A 12,320-nucleotide genomic window follows, 5' to 3' on the forward strand; every position below is an offset into this window, starting at 1 on the left:
TTAAGACTTTAACTAATATGAAATATTTCATTTATAATTACCAGTATTAAAGATGTTTTTCTAAGTTTTGTGTTTATGGTGATTAATTATTTAGTGATTGTATGATGTCTGAATATTTGTGCAAAATGGGTTTACCCTTTCAAAGTACTGAATACTGTGCCAATATTACTGATTACAGTTTAAAAAATGGGAAGGATCTAGCTGGAGAGCACTTGTGTGTGTGTGTGCCTGATTTTAAGTACCTCAACCTGTACTTCTGTGCTCAGCCAGACTAAGATACTGGCACTCATCACCATGCTAGATCAAGACTTCAAGAAGCACAGATTACCGTTAATCCCTTCCTACTTGAGGATACCGTGTCCCAGTTGAGGCTGTACAAGATGCCTTCCCTGGCCAGACATGTCATGCCAAACAACTTCAGGCCATGAAGATACTCTGCCGAACAACAGAAAGCTCACTCCTGCTTTTCTTCATGGCCATAATATACTTTTTTGCTGCCAATCTGATGCCAGGGTTTTCTGCAGCCTCTCTGTCTGCCTTTGCATTTTCTCACTGTGGGGGAGATGGGAAGCAGGCTCAGCAGGAGCTGGAGCGGGCTGCAGCCCCAGTGCAGCCCCAGCTGGGCTTGAGGAGGCACGGCTGCCAATCACCCCTCTCTTTAAGTTACACTACCCTTGTTCAATAGAGGTAATGGGTCCGGTGGGCAAGTAATAGGTCCAGTGGGTCTATTACACATTTTTATTGAAAAGCAAAATAAATAGCCCCGTAAAACTCACACACTGCCCCAGGGCTGTAATAATTTATGCACCTTCTTACACCTTTTTCCTCCTTTTTCTCTTTGCTTTTTCAGAGTTTCTTGAGTGAACTTTTCCAGTGTGGCAGGTAAGAGGTTTTGTAAATTCATCCCAATCATTTGAACAAGGCAATATTTGAAAATACTGCATGTTGTTATGTGGAGAACTGTGGCAGGCCTTTACTACTTGATTATACACATGTGTAGTACCAAAGGAGATTGCATATTGCTCAGCCAAACTAGTTTAATACAAAGGGCATAAAAATCAAAGTATGTATACTATCAGGTTTGCTTTCCAGAGACAATATGTTTTTCCAAAAAACTAAGGAAAGGGTAATTTACCACTCAAACAAGCTGGGAAAAAGGAGAACATTCTTTCCTAAACAGCAACAATTATGCATTTGGCAGGCAGTAGTAAAAGCAATTCTGCTTCCCTTCTTAACCCATAGTAAATCTGTACCTGGGATTGATTAGAGAAGAACAGGAGAGGTGCTGCTTTTCTTTTCAAGGTCTACAAATGAATTTTTTTTTTTTTTTTGGCTCTGAACATGTTTTACCAGTAGAGTTAAGAGTGTACCACCTCCCTTGTGGTTGTCCCACTTGTTCTTCATTTGTACAAATACATATTTTTTATGAGTGGGGGACAGAAGAAACCCCAATGTTGTGGAAAATCAGGATGATGAATCAAAGGACATAATAAAAGAAATTCTCCTGATGGGAATCCCTTGAGACCCGCAGGAATTCATTCTTTCTTGAGTATCATAAGAGCACTATTTTGAATTGTGCTTTGTCTGTTCCAAGTCTGATCCAAATGGTGCAGCAGGATATGAAAATGTTGCACCTTTAAATCCTAAAACCAGTTTTGGACAAAATCTTAGTAAGATAATTGTAGCTTTGCTGTACCAAACCAAATTACTCACTGCTCTGCTGCTCTCTCTCTGGAACCTGTTTCTTCACAAGAACATGGCTGCATTAAGCACCTTTGGAATGATCTACATATGCAGGGAGGGAAAAAAAAAAATTTAACTCCATTAGTTAGATTAGTTAGCATATGCCCAAGAGCAAGAGAATAGGTATATTTTCTAAAACTCTGTTGACTTTTATCCCTACTGTTAACAATTTGGATAGTCTCATTACCAGGTGGCTGTTGTGCAGGATGATTTTATTTAAAGCAGCTGTTTTGTTGTGTGTTTTTTGGTTTTGTTTTGGTTTTGGGGTGGTTTTTTTGTTTTTTTTTTCACTCATGAGAGCAAAGCAAGAGGAAAAAAATTCAATTTAAAATAAATAAAAACCCCTTTCTAAATTCAATAGAACATTTTCGGCAGAGCACTTGAGGCAGATGTTGAGGAAAGAAGAAAACAAAACCTCTTTATGAATGACTCCTTCCTCTCCCACTAAATTGTCATTAACACCTAAAAATTTGGAGACAATAATAATTATTTCTGACTGCGAAACAGTGAATAAAACTTTATAGAAAAGGTCCTGGTAGGATTAGTACTCAGCTGGAAACTGAGACTGCCACGTGGAGAATGCCACAGCATAACATGGATGAGTAAGGAAGCAGTGAGGAAACTAAACAGACATTGAGCACATGGGAAACAAAGGGAGCACCCTGGGACTGTATCAGGTTGTCTTGTGTGCTGTAGATGACTTCTGCTCATGCATAAAGGGTTTGGAATTCACAGCTAATAGTGGAGACAAGAATAGTAAGCTATTAAAACAGACAGAGTTGAAAGCTAATTATTTGAGGTTAAACCAGAAGATGAATAAAGTGCAGAGGAAAGCTTTCTTTATGGTGTTATTTTTCTAAACCATTTCTTATTCATGTCTAATATTCTGCCTGTGAAAGACACTAAGCCAAAAGTCCTGGAAGTTGACATATCTCTTGTCTGTAGAGAAGTGAGGCTGACTCATAGTGAGCTGGCTTCCCTACAAGGCTCAGCCTAAAAGAAATGCCCTGAGAGATGCAAAAGGATACAGGTTATTTTCAGAAGTCCCAAATTCTACTCCAGGACCATTTTCCTTATGTTTCTTCTAGGCAACCTCCTTGTTTAGGGCATTTTCCTGGCTATTTAAATGATCAGAAACCTCAGAGACACCTTACTTTCTCTGTTGGCAGGAAACACAGTGGACCTTGGTGGAATTCAGATAAGATAAATCTATCCCTGTGTCCCTACACTCATTCAGCCCAGGGATCCTTTGTGGAGAAAGAGGTGCCATGTAGGTGTTTGTCAGCTAGGACCTGGATTGGATTGACAGTGCATTAATGTGTGAGCATATAATAAGCAATCCGATTACCTGTTGTGATTCTTTACAGGTCAGATTTTCTTCTGTATGGAATAATGACTGTGAACCACTATTTGGGAACAGTAGTGACGTTTAAGCGATAGCAGTGTTATAGACAGGTAGATTAAAGTCCCTAAGAACAGAGGACTTGAAGATAGACTGGAAATTTTGAGGTCTAATGTCTGGATTTTAATTTAATTTTTATGCTGTTGTTAGAGACAGCCTGGAGTTTCTATAAAGAATAAGCAAAGATACTGTCCTTTTACAGTCCCAGGAGCGTAATCTTAAAAAATGTCTTCACTGTTTTTCCAGTGGCTACAGCCTCCCATCACACTGTATTACCCTGTTTAGTGAGGACATCTGGGGGGGATTCAACCCTCTGGCTCCAAGTGAAATTGGTACTGGTTGTCTCTCACCTTCCACTCTTAAAAACACTTGACAATTTGACATTCTCACTGCTAAGTGGAACTGACAGAGGCTCATCAACAATAGGACATTGTTATCAGCCCTGGCAGAAATCATACCAACAGCCTTATGCGAAGTGATGACTTGCATTTACTTCCAGCAGGATGAATGCAATTGGGTGTCAAGTGTTCCCAGTGTATGACTAGGGAACAGTGAGGAAGTTACTTAGAGAACTTGTGTTCTTCCTACTTCCATCTTAGTCATCTTGGAAGTAGATTGCAAATTGTTTAAACCTTAAAATGCTGCAGAATAAATGTCTCATTATTACACTGTAGTTTGATATGGCTTGGAAAAAAATCCTAATATGCTCCAATGATTGTTTTCAGATGTTGTTCTTTATCAGGCCCAAGATGCTGGGCAAAAGATGAAGGCAAATTGTTAGTACCATTCTGCTTGCCAATAATTCTTTTTCTTTATTCTTTCTTGCTTGCTTGCTTCTTTTCTTTTTTTTTCTTTAGTTGTTTTTTTGTTTGTTTGTTTGTTTGTGGGTTTTTTTGTTTGTTTTTTTTAATCTGGTTGTATTAATGAGACTGGTTGCACAACACACACTGCAATGACCTCTCACGTCTAGGACAGGCATAAAAACCCTGCCTTTGCCAAAGTGATGGAAAGCAATTTGGATCTGAAGGCTATAAAAGGCAAAGCTGAAATGAATTCTGACAAGTCATAGCTGCATTCTTCTTACAGAGAAACAGCCATTCCTTTACCCCTAACCCTACCGTCTGGCTCTTTTTAAATGGTCCAGAATTGGCTGTTTAATATCTGAGAGTTTCAGAGCTTGAGACTGTCAGGAATGGAAGGGTTTTATTGATGCCAGCTGAAGGTGCTCTCATCAGGTGAATGGAGGTGTGTTGACAGCCCTTGGGTGTGCAAGTGAGTGACATTGGAGTCCCGCATCCAACAGTGATCTTGGAGAAAAGTGTATGAAGAAATTAACGGAAGAATTTCAAAAGGGTTAGGTTTCCATCCCTGTCATCTTATTTCGTGATACTCACTTAATAAATAGATAGATTAAATATTTTCCTCTCACTGCCCTGTTGCTGTGCAGACCTGTTGACAAAAATGAGTAATGTGACATTTGACTGAAAAATACTGAATGAAAGTGGGGCCCACTCTACTTAAAAAGAATCATTATCGCACTGCATAAAATAAAATGCTGTAAAAACCTTAACTTAGCTAGGGAAGGATTTACCTCTTCCTCTTTCCTAGAGGGAGATTTTGTTGTTGCTGCTTTTAACTCCTCATTTAGAATACATTTCTCAAAAAGAAAAGGTAGATTAAAGGACATCTCAGCAAGCAGAAAATAAGAGCCAAAAAGACTCTCCTGAGGAATGTCATCCACTCATATTTTTTTGTTTTCTGAATATGGAAATGTCAGCAAAGGTCGTAGGTCTTAGGTACGAAAGAAAGGATGAGGCCTCTGGGTTCATCTTTTGCCACAGCTATAAGTCCCATTGGAATCCGCCAGGCTGGGGATCTGCACCTGTCAACTCTAAGTCCTGGGAGACTCAGAAATGCAGAACCAGTAGGTTCTTCTTCATTTCCTCAGCATCCCCTGAGAGAAGCTCAAGCTATGCAAACCCAAATAAACAGCTGAAGGAGCGTCTAACTGTCACCCATATTATCCTTTATTTTCCCTTGTTTTTCAGCCCTGTGGTGCTGTAGGAAACACCTGCACAAGGCTCTGGTCTCTTTCTACCCAGCTGACTGTTTTCAGCTGTGCACTGGCTTGGGGTCAGCCCTCGCAAGCAGGTGTTTTCCCTCAGAATAGCTTTCTTGTCTGAATCCGAGTGGATCACAAGGGCCGAACTTCACTGCCGGAGGTCATGGGTCAAACACAGCAGCACGGGGTCCCCTGGGTACTCTGCTTACCAGGTGTTTAATATTATCAGAGGTTATTTGCTGAAACTGTGATAGAGTGTTCTCAGCGATTCAAAATAAATTTAACGAGAACAGTTTTAAAAGCCCCCACATTAGAGGATGTCTGTTCAATGGACAGAGAGGTTAAAGTTAATTCGATCAGGCATGTGTACTTTCTCCAAAAAAGAACATATGCACTCAGCGGCTTTGGCCCCATTTGTTGCAATTTTGGGTCTCATTTCCATTTGCAAGAAAGATAACTACTTGCATATGGAAGCAATAAATAAGAGAAGTCATTAAAATTTCTCTAATTTAGGGGGGGAAAAAAGTCTTAACGAAGTAATATCTTTGCCAGGGCAGACAGAAATGTAAATTAGAGATTGGAAGGAAACCTATTAAAGGGATTGCTATGTTACTAGTCTTTTTTAATCTAATGAATTTATGAATTGCCACTTGTTAGGTCACAGACTTTGTTAATTTCCTATGTGTTTAGTTAAGCAGAGAAAATGTGGAGCAGGAGAAGGGAGGGGTGAAAAGAAAATGCTTGTGAACAATGAACCTGAGCAAATATTTTTGTACAATGTGTTAAGGCTATTAGGTTCAAAATTTTTGAATCAAACCAGCTATATTTAGAAAATTTGAGAAAGATTGGTCTGTACATCTACTAAAAAGTTTCTAAAACTCTTCCTGTGTTTAGTTTTTTTCACTTTCATAAACTGACACCCTTTAAAGCTGTAAAGGGTTAAAAGGCCATGACATTTACTGAGTAATTTTATTAAAAACAAGAAAAATTTTAAGAAAACAGTGACGGCTTATGGTGCCAATTTGCTAGTCACATGTCTATGGGCAACACTGTCAAAAGTTATAGTTAATCCAATACTGCTTGGGCTTTCTTTAGTCCAAAGCCTGAAGGAGAATTTTCATTCTCTCTTTACCTGTGGGTTGCAGAGACTAGAAAATGATGTTGCACCTTTATTCCCCTTTTATTGCTGGGGAATATAGGGTCTGATTTGCTACTGAAGTGCACTATCAGATGTTCTTCTGTGAACCCACTTTGATGAATGTCAAAGTGGTATTCTCAAATGTTTCAGCATGTGAAGGTGGGAATTTTTTCTAGCTTTTTTTTGAAAAGCCAGCTCTTATTATGGAGGATGTGACACAGGAGAATAAACACCAAAAATAACATAGCTAGCAAAGGAAAATAAAGCCCTTCTGTCTTTCATATGAGTATTCAACGATGGAAGGCAAATTAATGCTCCATGCACTGGATGGCATTTTGCAATTCTATTCTATCAAATACACTGAAAGGTAATGGACTGGTCCTACTTCCATCATTTATCGCAGGCCTTCCTATGATACCCTGTCCTGACACACAAGTGGTGAATGAAAATGCCAATTCAGTGGCTTTTTAAAGCATATGACTTTAAGATAGCAATGCTAACAACTGAATCAGCAATTGCTCCCTAAACTTTTAGCAGCATCTCCTCTCAGACAGACAGGTGAGTGAGCAGTGTACTGAACCTGCCTACATCGACCCTGGGTGGCTGCACTTTCCTTCAATTCTGGAGGAAACCAGATATTGAAAGCATTTTCTGAATGGGCTGGATTCTTGGTGGTTAATGAAAAATGTTCAAATAGGAACCTGTTTGTGTACCAAGTGACTATTTTCTCATCTTTGGGGACTGGGAGAAATTAACTGTAACAGTATCCCCTCTGAATGGGCCAGCAAGTATAGACTGAAAAATAAGTTACACGCACATACATGCATGCACAAGCACACACACTCAGAAATTCAAACCAAACCTTGATGAGTTTTGATAAGTTCCCTACTGCACTTTGCTTCAGTGTAAATCTGTGCTCCTGTGTGATGTTTCTGGCTCCACTTAGACCACTCAAGTAAAAAAAAAAAAACCAATGCAAACCCAAAACAAAGGCAGTTTTTGTTGCATTTCTGGCATAAAAGGAAACAGAAACGAATGGAAATTTAACTAAAATGTCTGTTCTCAGGAGGCCCATGTCTGCATTCTTGAGGGTTCAGATCGTTTGGATAAACTCTATACAAGTATCTGAACTTTTTGGTAGGTCTCCAAATTGAACCTCTGAATCTTCTGAGGCTCACAGTTGGCTAGCCACTTTTGTGCTGCTGCAGAGTTGGACTCAGTTTGCTTTCTCAGGCCCTTGATACTGAAAATACTTACCACGTAGTTAGTAGAATCCAGTGAGAGAAGTCATGATCCTGCTTCTAAGTTTCATTGGCCACTAAAAGGGAAAAGTTTCTGCTAATGAATTAGACATCAAGGGATGAAATAGGAGGGTTTTTTTCTGGTTCAGCTATAAGTCTAGGCCTAAGAAGACCTAGCCTCTGTTCCTGGTCCTGCTACCGACTTCCTATGGGATTTAAACAAGCCCCTCTGAACCTCAGTGAGGTGTTTGCTAAAGGGAGATGTCTGTGTAACAAGAATAAACTTGTTATTTGTCAGATAATGTGGAAATGATCTCATCAGAAAGCCTAGAAATCTAAGTAATTCCATAAGGATGAGTAAACTAGTGTGGTTTTAGTTGGCTAGTCCCAGGTACAATCCAAGAAGGAAATTCTTAGGAAGCCTAATGGACTTCAGTTACTAATTTGTTTGGTGCTCAGTAATATTTAAAACAGCTTGGATTTTAAACCACATGAAAAATATGCCACCCTGCTGTTCCCACAACCATGAGCCAACAACTCAAGAAACTACATCTAATTCCTGTGCCAGTAATACATTTATTATTTATGTTTTCAATTACATTTCCATACCAACCTCCATGTGTAAAACTGAAAAATTTAAGTATACACCCCCAAAGAATTATCCATGTTTTTCTTTCAGCAGGCACTGTATCTTTGAAAAGCACACTGTTCCCCTTGACCTAAGTGGCATAATTCCCACTGAAATTTGTGTGAGTTGGAGTAGGAGTCCTTTTCTCCTCCTCAAAATGAGCATGCTGTAGAAAAAGCTTCTGAATCTGTATAAAGTCAGAGGCTCAGCTGGTACTGCAGTGGTTATTGAGCAGCTTGGGGCAGACAACTAACTTAACATTAGTATTGTAACCAGTGTGATGCCCTGGAAATGAACTAAATATGGCTGTGTTTAAATGAGAAAAGAAGTGAATCTTAGACTAGGGGAATTTATGAAAAATGTCCTGGGCTTTGACAACTTAGAAAGATTTCAATGACCAAATACTGGAAATTTGGCAACCAGCTCATTCATGTAACTCAGAAGACACCATCAAAAATGTCCTACATGATCTCACATCAGATGATTTCTAAGGAAGCTGGGCCAAAGACACAGTGCAAAAACCTTTGTGGTCTTTTATATCGCATCCTAAAAATATTTGTGGAGCATTATGACATCTATCAGAATAATTTGGGGTTTTCTTCTTATTTGAAATTCAAGATGAGTGACCCTCCAACACTGTAGTTTAAAAGGTTAGATCTACCTATTGTAAGTAAATGCATTTTTACATAATATTTAGATTTCAAGCACTGAACTCAGCAAACCTCGTCCCTTGTCACCTATCCTCCTACTCTGAAAGTAACATATATTCCATATATTTAATATAAGAAAACATCTGTTGCACATATGCTAAAGGACATGTGACATTATGCAGATGCATTTAAACTATTGTAAAATTACATTTTTTGCTGTAATATTTTAAAGTATTTCATGGCATGATGTAGATTATAAACCATAAGAATATATCACAGTCCTAGTGTCATGCTGTATGTATTAACGGGAATGCTGACGACTTTTGTAGTATTTTATATGTGTATTCTAACCGATCACGTCTTTTCCATTTGTGCGTTTCTAGTACCTTACAAAAGATATGAGTGATATATATATATATATCTTTTTTTTTTCCATATTTATGACTGCTAATCTAATACTATTCTGTGCTGTGATGCATTAACACTGAAAATAGTGTCACTATAGAAGGAAAAAAACCCCAAATCCCTGGGAGGTTTATAGTGCAAAAATAGGAAAAAAGAGAAATTCCTTTTCACACTTTTCTGGAATATGAATAGACAAACATTTCTGTGGAGGATTACTTGAATATGTACTGTTTACAGAGCTCTAGGCACTTGCTATCTGTTTGATTTCTTACTTAAGCAGCATTGTACAGTTGCAGGATTTCAAGCATCAGTTAAAGCAATTAAAAAAGCTATTAAAATAATTTAAAAAGCCCTACTGCTGATATGAATTACAGTGCATTGGTAAATGCATTTACTGAAAAGAGACGTGCATAGAGATGGAGAGATGGGTAGCACCTATTACAAATTCTAGACAGACATTTTAAACAGCATGTAGCTACTGTGACTGAAATTGGTTCTATCTTCTTTTAAGTCATCATCTTGAAGTGACTGTTTCTAAAACAAGATTAAAACCAAGATCCAAACTACACCTACTCATTATTTGAGGTGAACTGAACACTTGTGGATTAATGCGAGGCATTTAATTTCTGGTCCAAATCTAGCCCTCCAAAAAAGAACCTTTATGCTTCTTGCTGCTTATACCTTCATCTATTGTGCCTTTCATCTCTTAGCACTGGTCTTCATTGATTCAGCTGACTAAATATAAGCGTCCGGTGGTATTTGTGATTTTCTAATCTATACAAGAAATCCACACAGCTGGCAGAAGCATCACAGGAACTTTGTGACACCTGTGTCCCGTGGAACTACAAATGGAGGCCAGGTGCAGCAAGCTAGGGCATCTCAAAGGACAGTAGAAAGAAATCTGTATTTAGATAACTAAATCAAATCTACTCTGAAAGTGTGAAGGTCTCCCAAAAGCCCTGTGTCTTGCATTCAAGCTCTAAGCTGACTTTTTGAATACCCTAAGGTCTCATATGGTGGCCAGAAACATTTGGGAACCCTAATCTTGTCCTCTGGAAATACTCCAAGGATTAATAGAGTTAAATGTATTAAAAATAAAAATAAAATTTGGCCTTCTAGAAGGAAATTTATTTTGAAGCTCCACCATGAAGTACTAGCACTCACCCTGAAGTGGACCCCTATTATTTATCAACTGAAAATATCTCTAGATTTATTTGCACCTAAATTTAGGTGCCTTGTGCCACCTAAGATGCCTTACACTAATGAAAACTTCTGCATAAGGCTGGCGGAGGTGGCTCAGGACCCTTGCACTACTGGACACCCATGCATGGATGCCACTGGAGTGGCAACTGGTGTGTATATATCAGGAAGGATACCCTGTATGGGTCGATGACAACCATGTCAAAAGGAATTGGGTGAGCAATGTATTGAGAAGCTTTGATTACATTGATAATACCCTTCAACTACAATGTGAGTGCAGATACCAATCTAGAGAAGCCTGCTGTCAGGGATTTTGTTGTGGTTTGAGCTCAGAGGATAACCAAGCACCATGCAGCCTTTCACTCACCTCTTCCACCCCAGCTCTGAGGAGGAGGAAAACAAAAGACCCAGGAACCTGAAATAAGAACAGGGAGGGATGATCTCATCCTTTAAGGCACAGGCTAAAATCAGACTCTTTAGGGGAAGAGAAAAAGAACATAAATTTAATACAGACACTAACAACAACAACAACAACAACACTTAACAGAGTAGGACCATGAGCAGTATTACCACATCTTGAAAACACCTTCCCCAACCCCTCCCTTCTTCCCAGGCTCAGCTTTTCTCCTGATTTCTCTGCCTCCCCCTCCCAGTGGTGTAGGGCTCAGGGAATGGGGGATGCAGTCAGTCCCGCAGCTTCTTCCACCTTGGGGAGGTGGGAACTTCTGACATTCCTCCCCTATTCCAGTGCGGTGCCCCTCTCACAGGAGACAGTCCTCCACAAATCAATTCTGACACGAGGCATTCCCATGGGCATGCGTGCCTCCCCTGTCTGTTGCAATCCTCCCAGTGCTGAACTTCAACACCGGGGACTTCTTCCCATGGGGTCCCAACTTTCTTCAGGTGCAGCTGCCTGTATTGGCTTGGGGCTCCCCACAGGCCACAGATCGGAATTTGCTCTACCATGACCTCCATGGATGGCAGCAGGGGGTGGCCCTGCCATCTCACCACAGGATACAGGGGAGTCTCTGCTCCAGCACACCTACCCCCTCCTTTCCTCCATTTTTCCACTGACCTCAGAGTACACACAGATGAGGAAACTTCTCCTCACAATTCCCACAACTCCTCCCGGATTCCTCTTCTGAAATGTGTTATTGCAGATGAGCAGCTAATTACCCCAGCCTTGGTGCAAATGTGGGTCCAACTTGGAGTTAGGAGACCTTCAAGAAACTTCTCACAGGGGGCCACTGTTTTAGGCCCTTCCACTCAAACCAGGACAGGGTTCTTTCTAGGCACAAGAATTTGCAGGTTTTCATGCTTCTGCCAAAATTTTGCCAAGAGGTTCAATGAAGAAAATGTTGGTATTCTCGCCATCACAAAGAGATTTTAACTATGGGCTTAAAGTGTCCAAAATCATTAAGATTGTTCAGCACTTTGCAGGAATGAACCTGTAAAACTGGTTTTGTCTTCTTTCATTTATGGAGTGCCAGGCCTATTTCTGATATCACATAATGAGATGACGGAACAAAAATAATCTTCTTGCAGCAGCTGAAGCGGTTCACTGACTACAAAGAGTTGGGATTTGATTTGAGAAGTCTTATTGTCCAACTTCAGTAACTGAAGGAGGAGTTTCTAATAGCCTGAGACAAATCGTTATTAAATTGTGCCAAACACAGTAAGAAGCACAACTTGGTTGTTCATCTCTTTATACATAAAACTTCCAGTGCTATTTCATTTTTTCAGTGGTACATAACAACATTAATAGCCTTCTCTGTGGGGACTTTATTCTCTCTCCCTGGTCATTCATTAGTGTCTGTCCTCCATACAGATTATTGTATAGTATTTATGTAT

This window comes from Athene cunicularia, assembly GCF_003259725.1.
Source record: "Athene cunicularia isolate RWA chromosome 1 unlocalized genomic scaffold, athCun1 chr1_part1, whole genome shotgun sequence".
Classification (NCBI taxonomy): Eukaryota; Metazoa; Chordata; class Aves; order Strigiformes; family Strigidae; genus Athene; species Athene cunicularia.